The 18712-nt window shown below is 42.7% G+C and overlaps 1 pseudogene; it reads right to left on the minus strand.

Annotated features, from left to right (window-relative positions):
* Window positions 1-1504: 1504 nt before the first annotated feature.
* Window positions 1505-1627, minus strand: LOC123462372 (annotated as a pseudogene).
* Window positions 1628-18712: the final 17085 nt, after the last annotated feature.

An 18712-nucleotide genomic window follows, 5' to 3' on the forward strand; every position in this document is an offset into this window, starting at 1 on the left:
TTTGGCTTGTGCTTTTCTCTCTGTTTGGTCCTGTGAAGGCAGGCTAGCTTCTTCTGCCATTTATGGAACTTCCCCTGGATCTGTAGTCTTCAATAAATATTCCTTCCTCCATAACTGTGCCTGATTTGGAGGTTCATCTCAATGAACCTGAAGCTGTCTGCTACACAGGGGTAGGAGGATCACCACAAGTTCGAGATTATCTTGAGACTACATAGTGAATTTCAGGTCAGTATGCACTACAGTAAGACCTTACCTCAAAAAAAGAAAAAAAAAAAAAAAACCTGATGTTCCCCTAAGGCCTGGTCATAGAAGTGTAAATAATGTAAATGAATCCATTATTACCACATCTTATCATTATTATCATATCTGTGTTACCTGTGCTTTTGGAGAACACACACACACACACACACCTGCTAATACACCCAGGAAGGGTTGTTATATTATAGTTACATCTGAGTTCTTGGCAGGCAGGACTGTCAAAGGAAGAGTAATTTTTTCTTAATTTTTATTTGAGAGCGACAGACAGAGAGAACAAGAGGCAGATAGAGAGAATGGGCTTGCCAGGGCCTCCAGGCACTGCAAATGGACTCTAGATGCATGGGCCACCCTGTGCATCTGGCTTACATGGGTCCTGAGGAATCGAGCCTCGAACAGGGGTCCTTAGGTTTCACAGGCAAGTGCTTAACCACTAAGCAGTCTTCTCCAGCCCAAGGAACTTGTTTTTAGATTCAAAGACTTGAGCCACATTCTGAGCACAGGAACATTGACTTTCTCTCCTTTCCTCATTACCTCCATCCCATCCAGTACCATTGTGCTCTAGTTATGCACATCTGCCTCTTAATCTAACTACTTCTATCTCAAATAAATATTAAAAACAAGTTCCTCCAGAGAAGCTGGCTGTTACAGTTTCTCTCAAATTGGACTTGAAAAGCCCCAATACATCTTGTTAGAAACTACAGTTATGACATGCTACGAAGTATCAAAGTAGTCAGATCAAAGTAGTCAGAGGATGAATGTATCTTCCATTCAGCTTCCCTTTGTAGCATTGCTTCTTTAGCAGTTGGTGGATCAGTAAAAAAAAAAGTATGGAGCCAGGTGTGTTGGTTCGCGCCATTAATCCCAGCACTCTGGAGGCAAAGGAAGCCACCCTGAGAATACATACTGAATTCCAGGTTACGCTGGGTTAGAGTGAAACCTTACTTTGAAAAATTAAAAAAAAAAAAAAATAGTGAACTGACTCTCTGTCAAGAACTTCATGGCTAGGAAAATGTTATAACAGGATATATCTCAACATTAAACGCAGCAGAATTAACAGCAAAAAAGCTTTACATGTAGACCCAGTGGTAACAAAACTTACAAGGCATAGACCCCCCCCAAAAAATCAAAACAAGGCTAACATGCTCAACAGCATTATTAGGTGAGGTTAGAAAACCTTTCTTAATCAACATTTTTTCAAAAAGTAAACCACTTATCCATCATTACCATAGTATCACGAATCCCCTGTGTTTTTGCGTACTGACTACCCTATCATAGCTCGATGTCAGCACATCCAGAGCGTAATGGATAAGCCTCGCCCTGGGAAAACTACCTGCGTGATCATGGTATCTCTCCCCTGCCAAGTAAGTATGAGCTTTCTCTATCACACGTACACTCACTAAGCCGCCCTCCGCCCTAAGTCACGGGTCACCCGCTGTGCGGCCGGCCCTCTGCATGACTCTTCTCATCGCACACTCCCGTGCTCTCGGCTCACTCTACACAGAAGCCCTCGCTCCTCCACATCTGCCCACGCGAGACGTGGAGGCCCGCAACCACGGGACCGGCATCCTCCGCGCGCTTCCTAATCTGCATACACCGCGCCCGGAGGCCCCGCCCACCAGGGAGGTCCTGAGAGCTGGGAACCGCAGCAGCGGGCTTGGAGGCCCGCGGCCAGCCTCCGCGGACCCGCTGGGGGGGCGACCAAGGCTCTCCTTTGGCTTCTAGCTTTTGGCGAGAAAGGCGACCCTTCCGATTCGCAGCCGCCGCATCCTCGTAGGACACGAAACGTTTGTAGTTTCTCTTAAAGTTACAAATCTAAGAGCAATTTTTTGTCTTTTAAACAAAATTTGTTCTTATAAACTTTAATATATGCACCATTGGATATGTGAGCCAAAAATTTGAAGTGCAAATCTGAAGCTGACACTATAAATCCTCTCTACCTCGAAAAACAAAAAGAACAAAACTGGATTTGCACTTTGTTAATTAATGAACCTGTGGTTAGTACCCCTAAGGAGTTGATCACCCTTCCCCAAGAGAAATAAATAGAACCACAGCTCACACATTTTTTCAGTATTCTTCCCTACTTCTGTAACATTTCCAAAAGGAGTTTGCTCATGAGCGGGTTATTCGTGTTGAAGTAGGCAAACAAGTAAATTAATTCTACCGCAAGCCCGGTGTGGTGGCGCACACCTTTAGTCCTAGCACTTGGGAGGCAGAGGTGGGACGATCACTTTGAGTTCGAGGCCACCCTGAGACTACAGAGTGAATACCAGGTCAGCCTGAGCTACAGTGAGACCCTACCTCGAAAAACAAAACAAACAAACAAAAATAATAATAATACTGTTTTTCTTTTTTTTTTCAAGGTCGGGTTGCCTCAAACTCATGGCGATCCTCAAACCTCTGCTGGGATTAAAGGCCTTCGTCACCACGCTGGGCAAAACAACTAACTTCTACTGCAGAACCTCTTGTCTTTATTGCTGGAATACCCAAAGGCATCCCAAAGATTAAAACTTGCCCAGACCCTGCGAAACACAGGAATGGTATAAAGATAAGTACATACATAATATAAATGGAATGGCACAAACCACTGAAAAGTCAAACTGCTGTTTCTACAAACGACTCCATAAGTGACACATATAAAGCATTCACTTGGCATGCCTTTCGTCCACGCACTTGGAGGCAGAGTAAGGAGGATCGCTGTGAGGTCCAGGACAGCCTGATACAAGATAGTTAATTCCAGGTCAGCCTGGGCTAGAGCAAGACCCTACCTTGAAAACAAACAAACAAAAAAAATTCACTACATAAAACATGGGCACGATGATTGAGATGGGGAGGTAATATGATGGAGAATGGAATTTCAAAGGGGAAAGTCGGGGGGGGGGGGGGGAGGGAATTACCATGGGATTTTTTTTATAATCATGGAAAATGCTAATAAAAATTAAAAAAATAAAAAACATGGGTTTTTCTGATCACAGAAATAAAACACTGACAGCCCAAATACTGTTGAAACGAAATTTAGAAGAAAAGAGAAATTATGAGCATTCAAATAGCTTCAATTTACATACTGCCCACATAAAAAAGAAAAAATAGTGATTTTATTTATTTATTTTGGTGTTTTGAGGCAGGGTCTCACTCTAGCCCAGGCTGACCTGGAATTCACTCTGTAGTCTCAGGGTGGCCTCGAACTCACAGCAATCCTCCTACCTCTGCCTCCTGAGTGCTGAGATTAAAGGCGAGCGCCACCACGCCCAGCTATAGTTATTTTAATATGCCTCATCTGAAGAACTTCTTAGTCAACTTCAGCTTCATGCAGTGAGTTCCTACATTTAATCAAAATGTTTATTTCCTCTTCCCTTACTCCCTATTTCCTATTTCTCCAAATCTGAGAAGCCAGATTTTATTTGTATTTATTTATTTTGTAGTATTCGAGATTGAACCCAGGGGTTTGCCCATGCTAGACAAGTGCTGTAACCATTGAGTTACATTCTCAGTGTTGCGTCTTGTTATGTTGCTTGCTCTCAACTCAACGACCACATTTTGTTTTTAAATATTTTATTTTTTTGAGAGAGAGACAGAGACAGAGAGAGCAAGCGAGTGAGCAAGAGGGAGAGAGAATAGGCACACCAGGGCCTCTAGCCACTGCAAACAAACTCCAGACACATGCACCACACTTGAGCATTTGGCTTACTTGGGTACTGGGGAATTGAACCTGGGTTTTTAGGCTTTGCAGACAAGCGCCTTAACTGCAAAGCCATCTCTCCAGCCCCTAAATTTTAAACTTTATTTATTTATTTCAGGTAAGGTTTCGCATTAGCCCAGGTTGACATGAAATTCACTATGTAGTCTCGGGGTAGCTTCAAACTCATGGTGATCCTCCTCCCTCTGCCTCCCGAGTGCTGGGATTAAAGGCTCGTACCACCCCACCTGGCTTTTATTTATCTATTTTTCCCAAGGTAGGTGTCTCGTTCTAGCTCAGGCTGGCCTGGAATTCACTATGTACTCTGAGGCTGGCTTTAAACTTACAGCGATCCTCCTACCTCTGCCTCCCAAGTGCTCGCATTGAAGGCAAGAGCCACCAAGTGCAGCTGCAAGTGGCACTTTTCACATGTCTTTTCTGTGGGTGGCTAGAGGATTAAACCTGGAAACCCCTTGAGCTACTAAGCTATCTTTTTTGAAGTCAACTCTCATTTTAGCCCAGGCTGATCTGGACCTAACTGTAGCCCAGGCTGGCCTAAAAGTCTGGAAATCCTCCCTTTCAGCCTCCCATGTGCTAGAGTTAAGGGGTATGCCATCAAACCCAGCTTTATCCAATTTTAGACTCATATATTTTCCATCATAACTTGTGATGCCAATAACTTTTATACCCTTGATTTCTTTTTGTCCTTCCAACTGGATTTGATGATTTTTCAGAACTGAAAAAATAACAGCCAGGTGTGTTGGTGCATGCCTTTATGCTGGGATTAGCCCAGCACTTGGGAGACACAGGTAGGAGGATGGCTGTGAGTTTGAGGCCTGCCTGAGACTACATAGTGAATTCCAGGTCAGCCTGGGCTAGAATGAGACCCTACTGTGAAAATAAATAAATAAAATAAAATAAATAAATAAATAAAGGCTGGAGAGATGTCTTAGTGGTTAAGTGCTTGCCTGTGAAGCCTAAGGACTGCGGTTCAAGGCTCGATTCCCCAGGACCCATGTTAGCCAGTTACACAAGAAGGTACATGCATGCTGGGTTCATTTTCAGTGGCTAGAGGCTCTGGGGTGCCCATTCTCTTTCTCTTTCTGTCTCTCTGCCTCTTTCTCGCAAATAAATAAATAATAATAAAATAAAGGTGTGCACAACCATGCCTGTCTTTAAATAAAATTTATATATATATATGTGTGTGTGTGTGTGTGTGTGTGTATGTAATAAAGTTTTTACAAAAAGAAAAGAAAACAGAACAAATCAAAGCAAAACCAAACACACACACACACACTGGCTAGAGGCCCTCTCTTTCTCTGGCTCTTTGTTTCTCTGTCTGTCTGTTACTCTCAAATAAATAAATAAAACTTTTAAAAAAGAGTGTGTCACCATATCTAGCTTTAATTTTATTTATTTATTTTTAAATTAATTCATTTTTTTATTAACAACTTCCCTGATTCTAAACAATATCCCATGGTAATGCCCTCTCTTCCCCCACTTTCCCCTTTGAAACTCCACTCTCTATCATATCTATTCCCCGTCTCTATCTCTTTTTTATTTTGATGTCATCATCTTTTCCTCCTATTGAGGAGGATCTTGTATAGGGAGTGTCTGGCACTGTGAGGTAATGGATATCCAGGCCATTTTGTGTCTGGAGGAACATGTTGTAAGGAGTCCTACCCTTCCTTTGGCTCTTACATTCATTCCACCACCTCTTCTGCAATGGACCCTGAGCCTTGGAAGGTGTATTAGAGATATTGCAGTGCTGAGCACTCCAGTCACTTCTTTCCATCACCATGATGCCTTCTGAGTCATCCAAAGGTCACTACCATCTGAAAAGAGAAAGTTCTCTACCACAAGTGAGAGTAGCATTAATGTCTGGGTATGAACATTAAGAGAAGCACTTACTGGGCAGTTTGATAAGCATAGTATATACATTTAGCCAGACAACAGCAGACATTACACCCTTAGGGCTCATGACTACCCCTGTTGTAGGTTTTCAGTATCAGGGAAGTATTCCCTCCCATGGAGCAGGCCTCCAGACCAATTAGAGGACAGTTGGTTTCCACCATGACAGACATGCCACTATTGTACCTGTTGGCTCATTTGGCCTGGCTGGTTAAGTATAAGGCTTGCAGTGTCCACTGTTGAGTATCTTCACTAGTGATTTCCCTCTCTCTCTCATTTAACTGCATGCAGAATGGCTTATTCCAGCTTTCTGTCAGCTGGTATACATGGAGGAGGTTATCAGCTCAGTTCCAGCATTTCTCAGAGGACTTGCAGCCAAGTATGTGGAGTCTTCAACAATAGGGTCTTACCATCTATTCCTGGTGGGAAAACAAGGGCCTCAGCAATGGCCTGTAATGTTTTGGTGACATCAGGGACCTCGCTGTAATTTTTATTATCTTTACAAGAGAGAATTGGCATGCCATGACTCCCAGCCATGGCAATCAAACTCCAGGTGCATGTGCTACCTTGTGGGCATGTGTAAACTTGTGCTTGCATCACCTTGTGCATGGCTTATGTGGGACCCATGGAGTCTATAAAACCTCTGAGCTATCAGAGCTCCGTATCAGGATTCAGAAGTTATTTCTGTGAGTCCATGTTGACATTAATACATTTTGTGATTCTCCCCTCTGTCTCTGGTGCCATGTCTGTGTGACTCAGTTTTCTGTAACATCTCAGCCCTATTTTAACTCATTCATTTATTTATTCATTTTTAGTTTGTCAAGGTATATGGTCTCACTCTAGCTCAGGCTGACCTAGGATTCACTATGTAGTCTCAGGTGGCCTCAAACTCAGCTTGCTATTCCTACCTCAGCTTCCCAAGCGCTGGGATTAAAGGTGTGCACCACCACACCTGGCCCTACTTTTAACTCTTTATCAACAATCAACTAACAATACATTTACACAGGGTATCATGATCATAATTCTCTCCCACCATCCACATTTTTCTCTTTTCCCATGCCTATTTACTTGATAGAGAAATCCAACTTTTTTCCTTTCTCTTGCTCTTTCTTCCTTCCTTTCTTTTGTCCTTATATCCTTCCTTTCTTTCTTCCTTTCTTTATTTTATTAGCAACAGAGAGAAAGTGAGAGAGAGAGAGAGAAAGAGAAAGAGAGAAGGAGAGTTCCGGTTAAGATGGTGGCGTAGGTACCACACCAAAGCAGCCTAGGGGGGAAAAGACCAAAAAAACTCAGCAAAATACACACTTTTACTAAAAAGTGAGGTGTATAGGAAATTGAAGTGGCAGCGGAGAAGTAGAAGAGATCCAGAGCATCCAGAGCACGCACAGGCCGGCAAAAGCGGCCCCGGCAGCTCCGCCAACCGCGGCGGCAGCAGCGGCGCACCAGAAAGCCTCCAAGCTCGGCTCCAGCCGCAGGAAAAGCCAGGTGCGGGCGCTTCCCTCACACCGCGCTCTCCGCAACTCAGGAAACGTGAAGGGAGAGCGGCAGTGAGCAGCGGAGGAGCAGACCGCGAGGTAGAAGAACACGTGGAACAGCGAGAGAACCAGAGCAGCTGCGGCTCCCGCCCTTCCCCCACTACCTGAGCCCAGCTCCAGTGAACAGAGCAGTGGTCCTGGGACCGGACATGCCAACTTGAGCCGACAGCGGGACCCAAGCAGGAGTAGAGTCCGGCAGCAACATCAACGGCTCCAGCACTGGCAACAGTGGCCCCAGCAGCAGCAGATCCAGTAATGGCAGCAGTGGCAGACCCAGCAGCAGCACCTTCAGAGGCAGCAGCATATCCAGCAGCAGCAGCCTCAGCGGCAGCGTGGCTACAGCAGTGGCAGCTACAGCAGCAGCAGCAGAGGCAGCAGCAGCAATGGACCCAGCAGCAGCAGCTTCAGCAGCAGCTTTAGCAGCAGCAGTTCCAGCAATGGGTGTGCTGATCTGCAGGGCCACAGTTGCCAGGCTCGGTTTGCCCCGCAGGAAAAACCAGTGCCCAGCTCCAGAACAGCAGTCCAATGACCGAGGCAGCAACCTGACTGAGACCAAACTCATCCAAGGTAACTGGGATTGCAGCAGGGAAGGGTCTCACTTGGTCATAAGCTGACTTGGATCCCTCAACAGAGCAGAAATCTTAACCTCTTTGTTGATAGAGGATCTGGTTGTTATAATAACTACTCTTGCATACATACTTGGGGCTGTTTTTGATTGAATGTGTACAGTGTTTAATTAACTTTTAGAATCTACCTGTATTTTATTCCACTCAGCATACTTGAATACCCCCATAGCAGGGAAACTCAACCCCTAGGAACTCCTTTGTAGAGAAAGAGAGAAGGAGAGAAAGAATGGGAGCACCAAATTGTCTAGCCACTGCAAATAAATCCAGACGTATGCGCCACCATGTACATCTGGCTTACATGGGTACATGGAAATCAAAAATGGGTCATTTGGCTTTTCAGACAAGTGCCTTAACTACTAAGCCATCTCTCCAGGCCCTGTATGATTAACTTTTAATGTCTGTAGTCAGGGGCATGGGGGGCAGGACCCCTGAGGTTTTGTAGGAATTGCTGAGATCAGGAGATCAAGGTCAACTTCAGCTGTATAGAGAGTTTCTGTCCAGCCTCAGGTACATGACAGCCTGTCTCTAAAGTGAAGTCATGAAAACCACCACGACTTTGTATCTGGAAGACAGTATGGCAAAGCCCTCCTTCCCTTTCTTTGGCTCTTACACTCTTTCAGCCACCTCTTTGAAAGGTGTCCCTGAATCATGGAGAGTGTGATAGATTGTCTTACTTAGTGCTGAACATGACACTGTCACCTCTCAGCATTTTGGTAACTATTGAATCTCCCCATTGCTCAATACCATCTGAAAAGAGAAGCTATTTTAAAAAAATGTTATATTTAATTTATTTCTTATTAACAACTTTCATGAATGTAAACAATAATCCATGGCAAAAAGCTTTATTTTTTAAAGTATTTTTAAAAATTATTTTATTTATTTATTTATTTGTAAGTGACAGACAGAGAGAGACAGAGGCAGGTAGATAGAGAGAATGGGCGCGCCAGGGCCTCCAGCCACTGAAAAGGAACTCCAGATGTGTGCGCCCCCTTGTGCATCTGGCTAACGTGGGTCCTGGGGAATCGAGCCTCGAACCAGGGTCCTTAGGCTTCACAGGCAAGCGCTTAACTGCTAAGCCATCTCTCCAGCCCTAAAGTATTTTTAACATATTTTATTTTTTTATTACAGAGCAAGAGAGCGCAAATGAACTCCAGACACATGTGCCACCTTGTGCATCTGACTTACGTGATTACTGCGGAATTGAACCTGGGTCCTTAGGCTTTGCAGGCAAGTGCCTTAAGTACTAAGCCATCTCTCCAGCCCTCATATGATTTTATTTACTTATTCACCAGCAAAGAGAGACAGAGAGAAGGGACCAACAGACAGAAAGAACGGGTGTTCCAGGGCATCCAGTTGCTGCAAATGAATTCTAGATGCATGTGCCACTTTGTGCATCTTGCATTATATGGGTACCAAGATATCAAACCCAGTTCAGTAGGCTTTGAAGGTAGGCACTTTAACTGCTGAGCCATCTGTCCAACCCAAGAAGTTTTTTTGTTGTTTTTGTTTGGTTTCTCAAGCTAGGATCTAGCTATAGCCTAGGCTGACCTGAAATTCATTATATAATCTCAGGGTAGCCTTGAACTCATGGCAATCCTAAAACCCTGCCTCCTATGGTCTGGGATTTAAGGTGTGCATCCCCCCCCCCCCCTGGCAAGATGAAGCTTTCTTTCTTTTTGAGACTGAGTTCCATGAAGTGGCTTATGCTGGCCTCAAGTGAACCTCCTGCTTCAACATCACCAGTGGTGGGCTCAGAGGCATGTGCCACCATGCTGGGCTCAAAAACTTTTTATTTTATTATTTTTTTATTTTTTGGCTTTTGGAGGTAGGATCTCACTCTAGCCCAGGCTGCCCTGGAATTCATTGTGTACTCTCAGGGTAGCCTTGAATTCATAGCAACCCTTCTATTACTGTCTCCCAAGTGCTGGAATTAAAGGCATGCACCACCATGCCTGGCTCAAAAACAATTTTTTTTCTTTGAGGTAGAATCTCACTCTAGTCCAGGATGACATGGAATTCACTATGTAGTCTCAGGCTGGCCTGGAACTCAAGTTCAAAGTTCCCAAGTGATGGGATTAAAGGCATGCACCATCACGCCCAACTCAAAAACTATTTTTACTAATATAGAGTCTGTTTAGAAATAAGGTGTGGTGGCACACACATCAAATCCCAGCACTTGGGAGGTTAAGGTAGGAGGATAAGGTGTTCAAGTTCAGCTTTAGTTGTATACAGAGTTACAGGCCAGCCTGAGCTACGGGCATCCTGTTTCTAAATAAATAAATAGATAAAGTTTGTATTTTTGTCTGTAGTCTAATATATTTGGGAGGGTGTAGCAGGAAGTTCACCAGAGCCTAGGACTTCAGTCCCAGCCCACAGAAATGGGGATACATATGTAAAAAATTTCATGCTGAGCAGGGCATGGTGGTGCATGCCTTTAATCTCAGGACTCAAAAGGCAGAGGTAGAAGAGTTGCTATGATTTTGAGGCCACCCTGAGACTACATAGTGAATTCCAGTTCAGCCTGGGATAGAGCAGAGACCCTACCTCAAAAAACCAAAACAAAAGTTTCATAGTGGAGAGAGGCTCAGCAGTTAAGGTACTTGCCTGCAAACCCTAACAACCTGGGTTCCATTCCCCAGTACCCACATAGAGCCTGATGTATAAAGTGGCACATGCATCAGGAATTTTCAGTAACTAGAGGCCCCAGCATGCCCATTCTCTCTGTCTGTCTCTCTCTTTCTCACTAAATGTAAGTAAATAAATAAATATTTTTTTTTTAATTTTTATTAACATTTTCCATGATTATAAAATATATCCCATGGTAATTCCCTCCCTCCCCACCCCCACACTTTCCCGTTTGAAATTCCATTCTCAATCATATTACCTCCCCATTACAATCATTGTAATTACATATATACAATATCAACCTATTAAGTATCCTCCTCCCTTCCTTTCTCCACCCTTTATGTCTCCTTTTCAACTTACTGGCCTCTGCTACTAAGTATTTTCATTCTCACACAGAAGCCCAGTCATTTGTAGCTAGGATCCCCATATGAGGGAGAACATGTGGCGCTTGGCTTTCTGGGCCTGGGTTACCTGACTTAGTATAATACTTTCCAGGTCCATCCATTTTTCTGCAAATTTCATAACTTCATTTTTCTTTACCGCTGAGTAGAACTCCATTGTATAAATGTACCACATCTTCATTATCCACTCATCTGTTGAGGGACATCTAGGCTGGTTCCATTTCCCAGCTATTATAAATTGAGCAGCAACAAACATGGTTGAGCATGTACTTCTAAGGAAATGAGATGAATCCTTTGGATATATGCCTAGGAGTGCTATAGCTGGGTCATATGGTAGATCAATCTCTAGCTGCTTTAGGAACCTCCACACTGTTTTCCACAATGGCTGGACCAGATTGCATTCCCACCAGCAGTGCAGAAGGGTTCCTTTTTTTCCACATCCCCGCCAACATTTATGATCATTTGTTTTCATGATGGTGGCCAATCTGACAGGAGTGAGATGGAATCTCAATGTAGTTTTAATCTGCATTTCCCTGATGACTAGTGACGTAGAACATTTTTTTAGGTGCTTATATGCCATTCGTATTTCTTCCTTTGAGAACTCTCTATTTAGCTCCTTAGCCCATTTTTTGATTGGCCTGTTTGATTCCTTATTAGTTAACTTTTTGAGTTCTTTGTATATCCTAGATATTAATCCTTTATCAGATATATAGCTGGCGAAGATTTTTTCCCATTCTGTAGGTTGCCTCTTTGCTTTTTTCACTGTGTCCTTTGCGGTGCAAAATCTTTGTAATTTCATTAGGTCCCAGTGGTTAATCTGTGGTTTTATTGCCTGAGCAATTGGGGTTGTATTTAGAAAGTCTTTGCCAAGACCAATATGTTGGAGGGTTTCCCCTACTTTTTCCTCTAGCAGTTTCAAAGTTTCCGGTCTGATGTTAAGGTCTTTAATCCATTTGGACTTAATTCTTGTGCATGGCGAGAGAGAAGAATCTATTTTCATCCTTCTGCAGATATTTATCCAGTTTTCAAAACACCATTTGCTGAAGAGGCTGTCTCTTCTCCAATGAGTATTTTTGGCATTTTTATCGAATATCAGGTGGCTATAGCTACTTGGGCTTACATCTGGGTCCTCTATTCTGTTCCACTGATCTACATGTCTGTTTTTGTGCCAGTACCATGCTGTTTTTGTTACTATGGCTCTGTAGTATAGGTTAAAATCAGGTATGGTGATACCACCAGCCTCTTTTTTGTTGCTCAGTATTATTTTAGATATTTGAGGTTTTTTATGATTCCAAATGAATTTTTGGATTGTTTTTTCTATTTCCATGAAGAAAGCCTTTGGAATTTTGATAGGGATTGCATTAAATGTGTAGATTGCTTTAGGTAAGATTGCCATTTTCACGATATTGATTCTTCCAAGCCAGGAACAAGGGATGTTTCTCCACTTTCTAGTGTCTTCTGCAATTTCTCGCTTGAGTGTCTTAAAGTTCTCATTGTATAGATTCTTTACTTCCTTAGTTAGGTTTATTCCAAGGTATTTTATTTTTTTTGATGCAATTGTGAATGGGAGTGATTCTCTGATTTCATCCTCTGTGTGTTTGTTGTTAGCATATATGAAGGCTACTGATGTCTGTGTATTTATTTTGTATCCTGCTACATTGCTGTAGGTTTTGATTAGCTCTAACAGCTTGCTAGTAGAGTCTTTAGGGTCCTTTATGTATAGAATCATGTCATCTGCAAATAATGATAGCTTGATTTCTTCCTTTCCAATTTGTATCCCTTTTATGTGTGTCTCTTGCCTTATTGCTATGGCTAAGACTTCCAAAACTATATTAAATAGAAGTGGAGACAGTGGACACCCTTGTCTTGTTCCTGATTTTAGTGGAAAAGCTTCCAGTTTTTCCCCATTTAGTAATATGTTGGCTGTAGGCTTGTCATAAATAGCCTTTATTATATTGAGATATGTTCCTTCTATTCCCAGTCTCTGTAGGACTTTTATCATGAAGGGATGTTGGATTTTGTCAAATGCTTTCTCTGCATCTAATGAGATGATCATGTGATTTTTGTCCTTCAACCCATTTATGTAATGTATTACATTTATAGATTTGCATATGTTGAACCATCCCTGCATCTCTGGGATAAAGCCTACTTGGTCAGGGTGAATGATCTTTTTGATATACTCTTGTATTCTGTTTGCCAATATTTTGTTGAGAATTTTTGCATCTATGTTCATGAGGGAGATTGGTCTGTAATTTTCTTTTTTTGTTCTATCTTTGCCTGGTTTTGGTATCAGGGTGATGCTGGCCTCATAGAAGGAGTTTGGTAGGATTCCTTCTTTTTCTATTTCCTGGAAAAGCTTAAGAAGCAATGGTGTTAGCTCTTCCTTAAAAGTCTGGTAAAATTCAGCAGTGAATCCATCCGGGCCTGGGCTTTTTTTAGTTGGGAGATTATTGATAACTGCTCGGATCTCCATGTTTGTTATAGGTCTATTTAAGTGATTAATCTCATTTTGATTTAATTTAGGTAGGTCATATAGATCAAGGAAATCATCCATTTCTTTCAGATTTTCATACTTTGTGGAGTATATGCTTTTATAGTATGTCCCTATAATTTTTTGAATTTCTCTGGAATCTGTTGTGATGTTACCTTGTTCATCTCTGATTTTATTAATTTGTGTCTCTTCTCTCTTTCTTTTGGTCAGATTTGCTAAGGGTTTATCAATCTTGTTTATCCTTTCAAAGAACCAACTCTTTGTTTCATTAATTCTTTGGATTGTTCTTTTTGTTTCTATTTCATTAATTTCTGCCCTAATCTTTATTATTTCTTCCCGTCTACTACTTTTTGGTTTGCCTTGTTCTTCTTTTTCCAAGGCTTTAAGGCGAAGCATTAGGTCGTTTACTTGCGACCTTTCTAATTTCTTAATATAGGCACTTAAGGCTATAAATTTACCTCTTAGAACTGCCTTCATTGTGTCCCAGAGATTTTGGTATGTTGTGTTCTCATTATCATTTGACTCTATAAATTTTTTGATTTCCTTTTTGATTTCTTCATTGACCCACTCATCATTTAGTAGTGTATTGTTTAGCTTCCATGATTTTGTGTATGCTCTATAGCCTTTCTTGCTACTGATTTGTAGTTTAATTCCATTGTGGTCAGATAGAATGCAAGGAATTATTTCAATTTTCCTGAATTTGTTAAGATTTGCTTTGTGTCCTAATATATGGTCTATTTTAGAGAATGTTCCATGTGCTGCTGAAAAGAATGTATATTCTGCAGCCTTTGGATGAAATGTCCTGTATATATCTGTTAGATCCATATCTTCTATGACCTCATTTAGTCCAGATGCCTCTCTGTTTATTCTTTCCCTGGATGACCTGTCAATTGATGAGAGTGGGGTGTTAAAGTCACCCACCACCACCGTGTTTGGTGTTATCTGTGACCTTAGTTCTAATAGTGTTTGTTTGACGAATTTGGGAGCCCCCATGTTAGGTGCATATATGTTTAGGATTGTAATGTCCTCCTGTTGGAGTGTGCCCTTAATCAATATAAAGTGACCTTCCTTATCTTTTTTGACTAACTTCGGACTAAAGTCCACCCTGTCTGATATTAGGATAGCAACCCCTGCTTGTTTTCTAGGCCCATTTGCTTGAAACACCGTCTTCCAACCTTTCACCCTAAGATAATGTCTATCCTTTGTAGAAAGGTGAGTTTCTTGAAGACAACAAATTGTAGGATCCTGCTTTTTAACCCAGTCTGCAAATCTATGTCTTTTCGTTGGGGCATTGAGACCGTTGATATTAAGAGATATTATTGAAAGGTGTGTATTTATGTTTGCCATTTTTGTGTGTGTGTGTGTGTGTTACTGGTTCTACCTGTGCTCTCTTCTGTTAACTGGTATTTGAGTATGGCTGGTTTTTTCTAGGTTCCTTATATGTGTGCTTTTCCTTTTGTTCAGCATGGAGGATTCTATCAAGTATTTTCTGTAGAGCTGGTTTTGTCTTCAGATATTCCTTTAACCTGCTTTTGTCATGGAATGTCTTTATTTCTCCATCTATTTGGATGGATAACTTTGCAGGATAAAGTAACCTTGGTTGACAGTTGTTATCTTTCAGAACTTGGAATATATCACTCCAGGCCCTTCTGGCTTTAAAATTTTGTGTTGAATAATCTGCTGTAATCCTGATGGGCTTGCTTTTGTAGGTAACTTGATTTTTCTCTCTAACTGCTTTCAATATTTTTTCTTTGGTTTGTGTGTTTGGAAGTTTGAGTATAATGTGGCGAGGAGAGTTTCTTTCTGGGTTTTGTCTGGCTGGGGTTCTAAAGGCTTCCTGTATCTGTATTGGCACCTCTTTCCCAATTTGGGGAAAATTTTCCTCTATGATTTTGTTGAAGATGCCTACTATGCCTCTGGAGTGGAATTCTTCTCCTTCTACTATGCCCTGAATTCTTATATTGGATCTTTTCATAGTGTCCCGAATATCTTGAAATTCCCACTCATACTTTTCTATAAGTTTGTCTTTCTCTTTGTTGGACTGCATTAGGTCTGCCACCTGATCTTCTAGCTTAGATATTCTGTCCTCTCCCTCATCCATCCTACTGGTGAGATTTTCTACAGAGTTTTTTATTTCATTAACTGTGTTCTTCATTGCTAGTAATTCTGACTGGTTTTTCTTTATTATTTCTATTTCTCTATTTATGTCTTGTATTGCCTTCTTTATTTCATTAAATTGGTGTCCTGCCTCTTCTTTGATTCCTTTGATTTCCTCTTTGATTTCCTCTTTGATTTCTTCTTTGATTGTTTTCATGTGTTCTTTGACCTCTTTGAACATATTTATAATTATTCTTTTGAACTCTTTCTCAGGCATTTCCTCTAACTCTTTCTCACTGGAGGACATTTCTGATGCATTAATACTTTTAGGTGGATTTATATCGTCTTGCTTTTTAGTGTTTCTTGTGTTATAATGTATATATTTTTGCATCTTGGATTAAGTTAATGCTTGGATTTTCTAGCTAGCTGTGTATTCTTAGCTATATCAGTTGATTTGGTGTAAAATATTTTCAGGGTAGGACCTTAAGGTATTAGGTGTGGCTCTTAAGACTCTCAGAGTATCTACAAAGATGTTCTTAGGGGTTGAGTTTCCCTGCTATAGGAGTATTCAAGCAGGCTGAGTGGAATAATATACTGGTAGATTCTAAAATTTAGCTAAACACTGTACCTATTCCATCAAAAACAGCCCCGAGTATGTATGCAAGAGTATTTATTATAATGACCAGATCCTCTATCAACAAAGAGGTTTAGATTTCTGGTCTGTTGAGGTATCCAAGTCAGCTTGTGACCAGGTGAGACCCTTCCCTGGTGCAATCCCAGTTACCTTGGGTGATTGTGGTCTCAGTCAAGTTGCTGCCTGGGTCGTCGGGCTGCTGTTCTGATTTCTGGACCTGGGCACTTGCTTTTCCTACGGGGCAAACTGAGCCGCTGCCGCCGCCTCTGCAGCTGTTGTAGATGCCACCGCCGGAGCCCCCACCACTGCTGAAGCTGCCGTTGTCGTGTCCACCGCTGCTGCTCACCCCGAAGCCGCTGCTCTCCTGGGTCCGCTGCTGCTGGGGCCACTGGTACCGGTGCTGGAGCCGCTGAAGTTGCTGCCAAATTCTGCTCCTGCTTGGGTCCCGCCGTCAGCCCAAGTTGGCGTGGCCGGGTCCTGGGCTGCTGCTGTGTTCGCTGGAGCTGGGTTCAGGCGGCAGGGGAGGGGAGGGAGCCGCGGCTGTTCTGGTTGTATCGTGTGCTTTTACCTCGCGGTCTGCTCCTCCCTCCGTTGCTCGCTGCCACTCTCCCCTCACGTTTCCCGAGTTGCGGAGAGCGCGGTGTGAGGGGAAAATCCCGCACCTGGCTTGTCCTGCGGCTCGAGCCGAGAGTCCGGCGGTTTTCTGCCGCTCCGCGGTTGCGGCGGGTAGCTGAGCCGCCCCGGAGCCGCTGTTCCCGCCTGTGCAGGCTCTGGATGCTCTATAACTCTTCCACTTCTCCGCTGCCGCCTCAACTTCCTATACACCTCACTTTTTAGTAAAAGTGTGTATTTTGCTGAGTTTTTTTTGGTCTTCCCCCCCCAGGCTGTTTTGGCGTGGTACCTACGCCGCCATCTAAATAAATATTTTTTATTTTTTATTTTTTGGTTTTTTCGAGGTAGGGTCTCACTAGTCCAGGCTGACCTGGAATTCATTATGGAGTCTCGGGGTGGCCTCGAACTCACGGCAATCCTCCTACCTTTGCCTCCCAAGGGCTGGGATTAAAGGCGTGTGCCACCACGCCCGGCATATTTTTTAAATCCTAGGAATAAAAGCAGCTGGAAATAATGCTCAGTGGTAGAACTCATAAGGCCACCAGGTTGGGTCTCTACATGACCAACAATAGCAACATGCCCAGGCTGGCCTTGAAGTCACTGTGTGTCCACAGCTGGCCTTAATCGCAAGGTGGCTCCCCGCACTGCCTCCCTCTCTCTCTAGTAAATAATATTTTGAAAAGGAAATAACCAAGCTTGGTGGTGCATGCCTTTAATCCCAGCACTTGGGAGGCAGAGGTAGGAGGATCACCATGACTTTGAGGCCACCCTGAGACTACATAGTGAATTCTAGGGATGCCTGAGTTAGAGGGAGACCCTACCTTAAACATAAAACAAACAACAAAAAAGAAGACAAGGAAGAAGAACCCAGGCATGGTGGCATACACCTTTAATCCCCGCACTTTGGAGGCAGAGGTACAAGGTTCACCATGAGTTCCAGGCCACCCTGATATTACAGTGAGTTCCAGGTCAGCCTGGGCTAGAGGAAGACCCTATCTTGAAAAACCAATATATATATTTCAATAAAAACAATAGTAAAATAAAGGGAAAGGAAAAGAAAAAAAAAGAGAGAGTGAGACAAAAGAATTTCAGTGCTCTCTCCAGTTCTCTTTCCACGGTATGATTTTCAGCATCCTGATTCTACTGACTTTGTTCTAAGGGAAGAGACATGGGTTGAATAAAGCTTTGTATAGACACTGGATAATACACTGGACACAAAGTCTTCTTTTCTTTTTCCTTTCCTTTCTTCTTTCCTCCCTCTTCCTTATTATTATTATTTTTTTCAAGGTAGGGTCTCACTCTAGCTCAGGCTGACCTGGCATTCACTCTGTATTCTCAGGGTGGCATCGAACTCACGGCGATCCTCCTACCTCTGCCTCCCGAGTGCAGGTATTAAAGGCGTGCGCCACCAAGCTCGGCCCTCTTCCTTATTTTTATTTTTGAAGATGGGAGTCTCACTCTGTGGCTCAGCCTATCAGGTGTAGAAATTACAGGCATAGGTGACACAGCAGGCTGCTTTATTGAGACCGAAGAATAATGTGGATCTAACCTAAATACCTGCACCACCTTTTTGTGGTTGCTTTTAAGGTAGAGTCTCACTCCAGGCTTCCTAGGAACTCATTCTGTACCCCAGGCTAGCATTGAACTGACAAAGATCTCCCTACCTCTGTCTCCCCAGTGTTGCAATTAAATGTGTGCCTACAACACCTTACCAGCCCAAATTCTTTGAAGTATGCATTTCTGACATGCCGATGATATAACCCAGTTTTGCAGTGGAGACATAAAACCTCCACTTCAGGCTAGAGGGATGGTTTACAGTTAAGGTGCTTGCCTGCAAAGCTGAAGTACC

The sequence above is a fragment of the Jaculus jaculus genome, chromosome 7 (assembly GCF_020740685.1).
Source record: "Jaculus jaculus isolate mJacJac1 chromosome 7, mJacJac1.mat.Y.cur, whole genome shotgun sequence".
In the NCBI taxonomy this organism is placed as follows: domain Eukaryota; kingdom Metazoa; phylum Chordata; class Mammalia; order Rodentia; family Dipodidae; genus Jaculus; species Jaculus jaculus.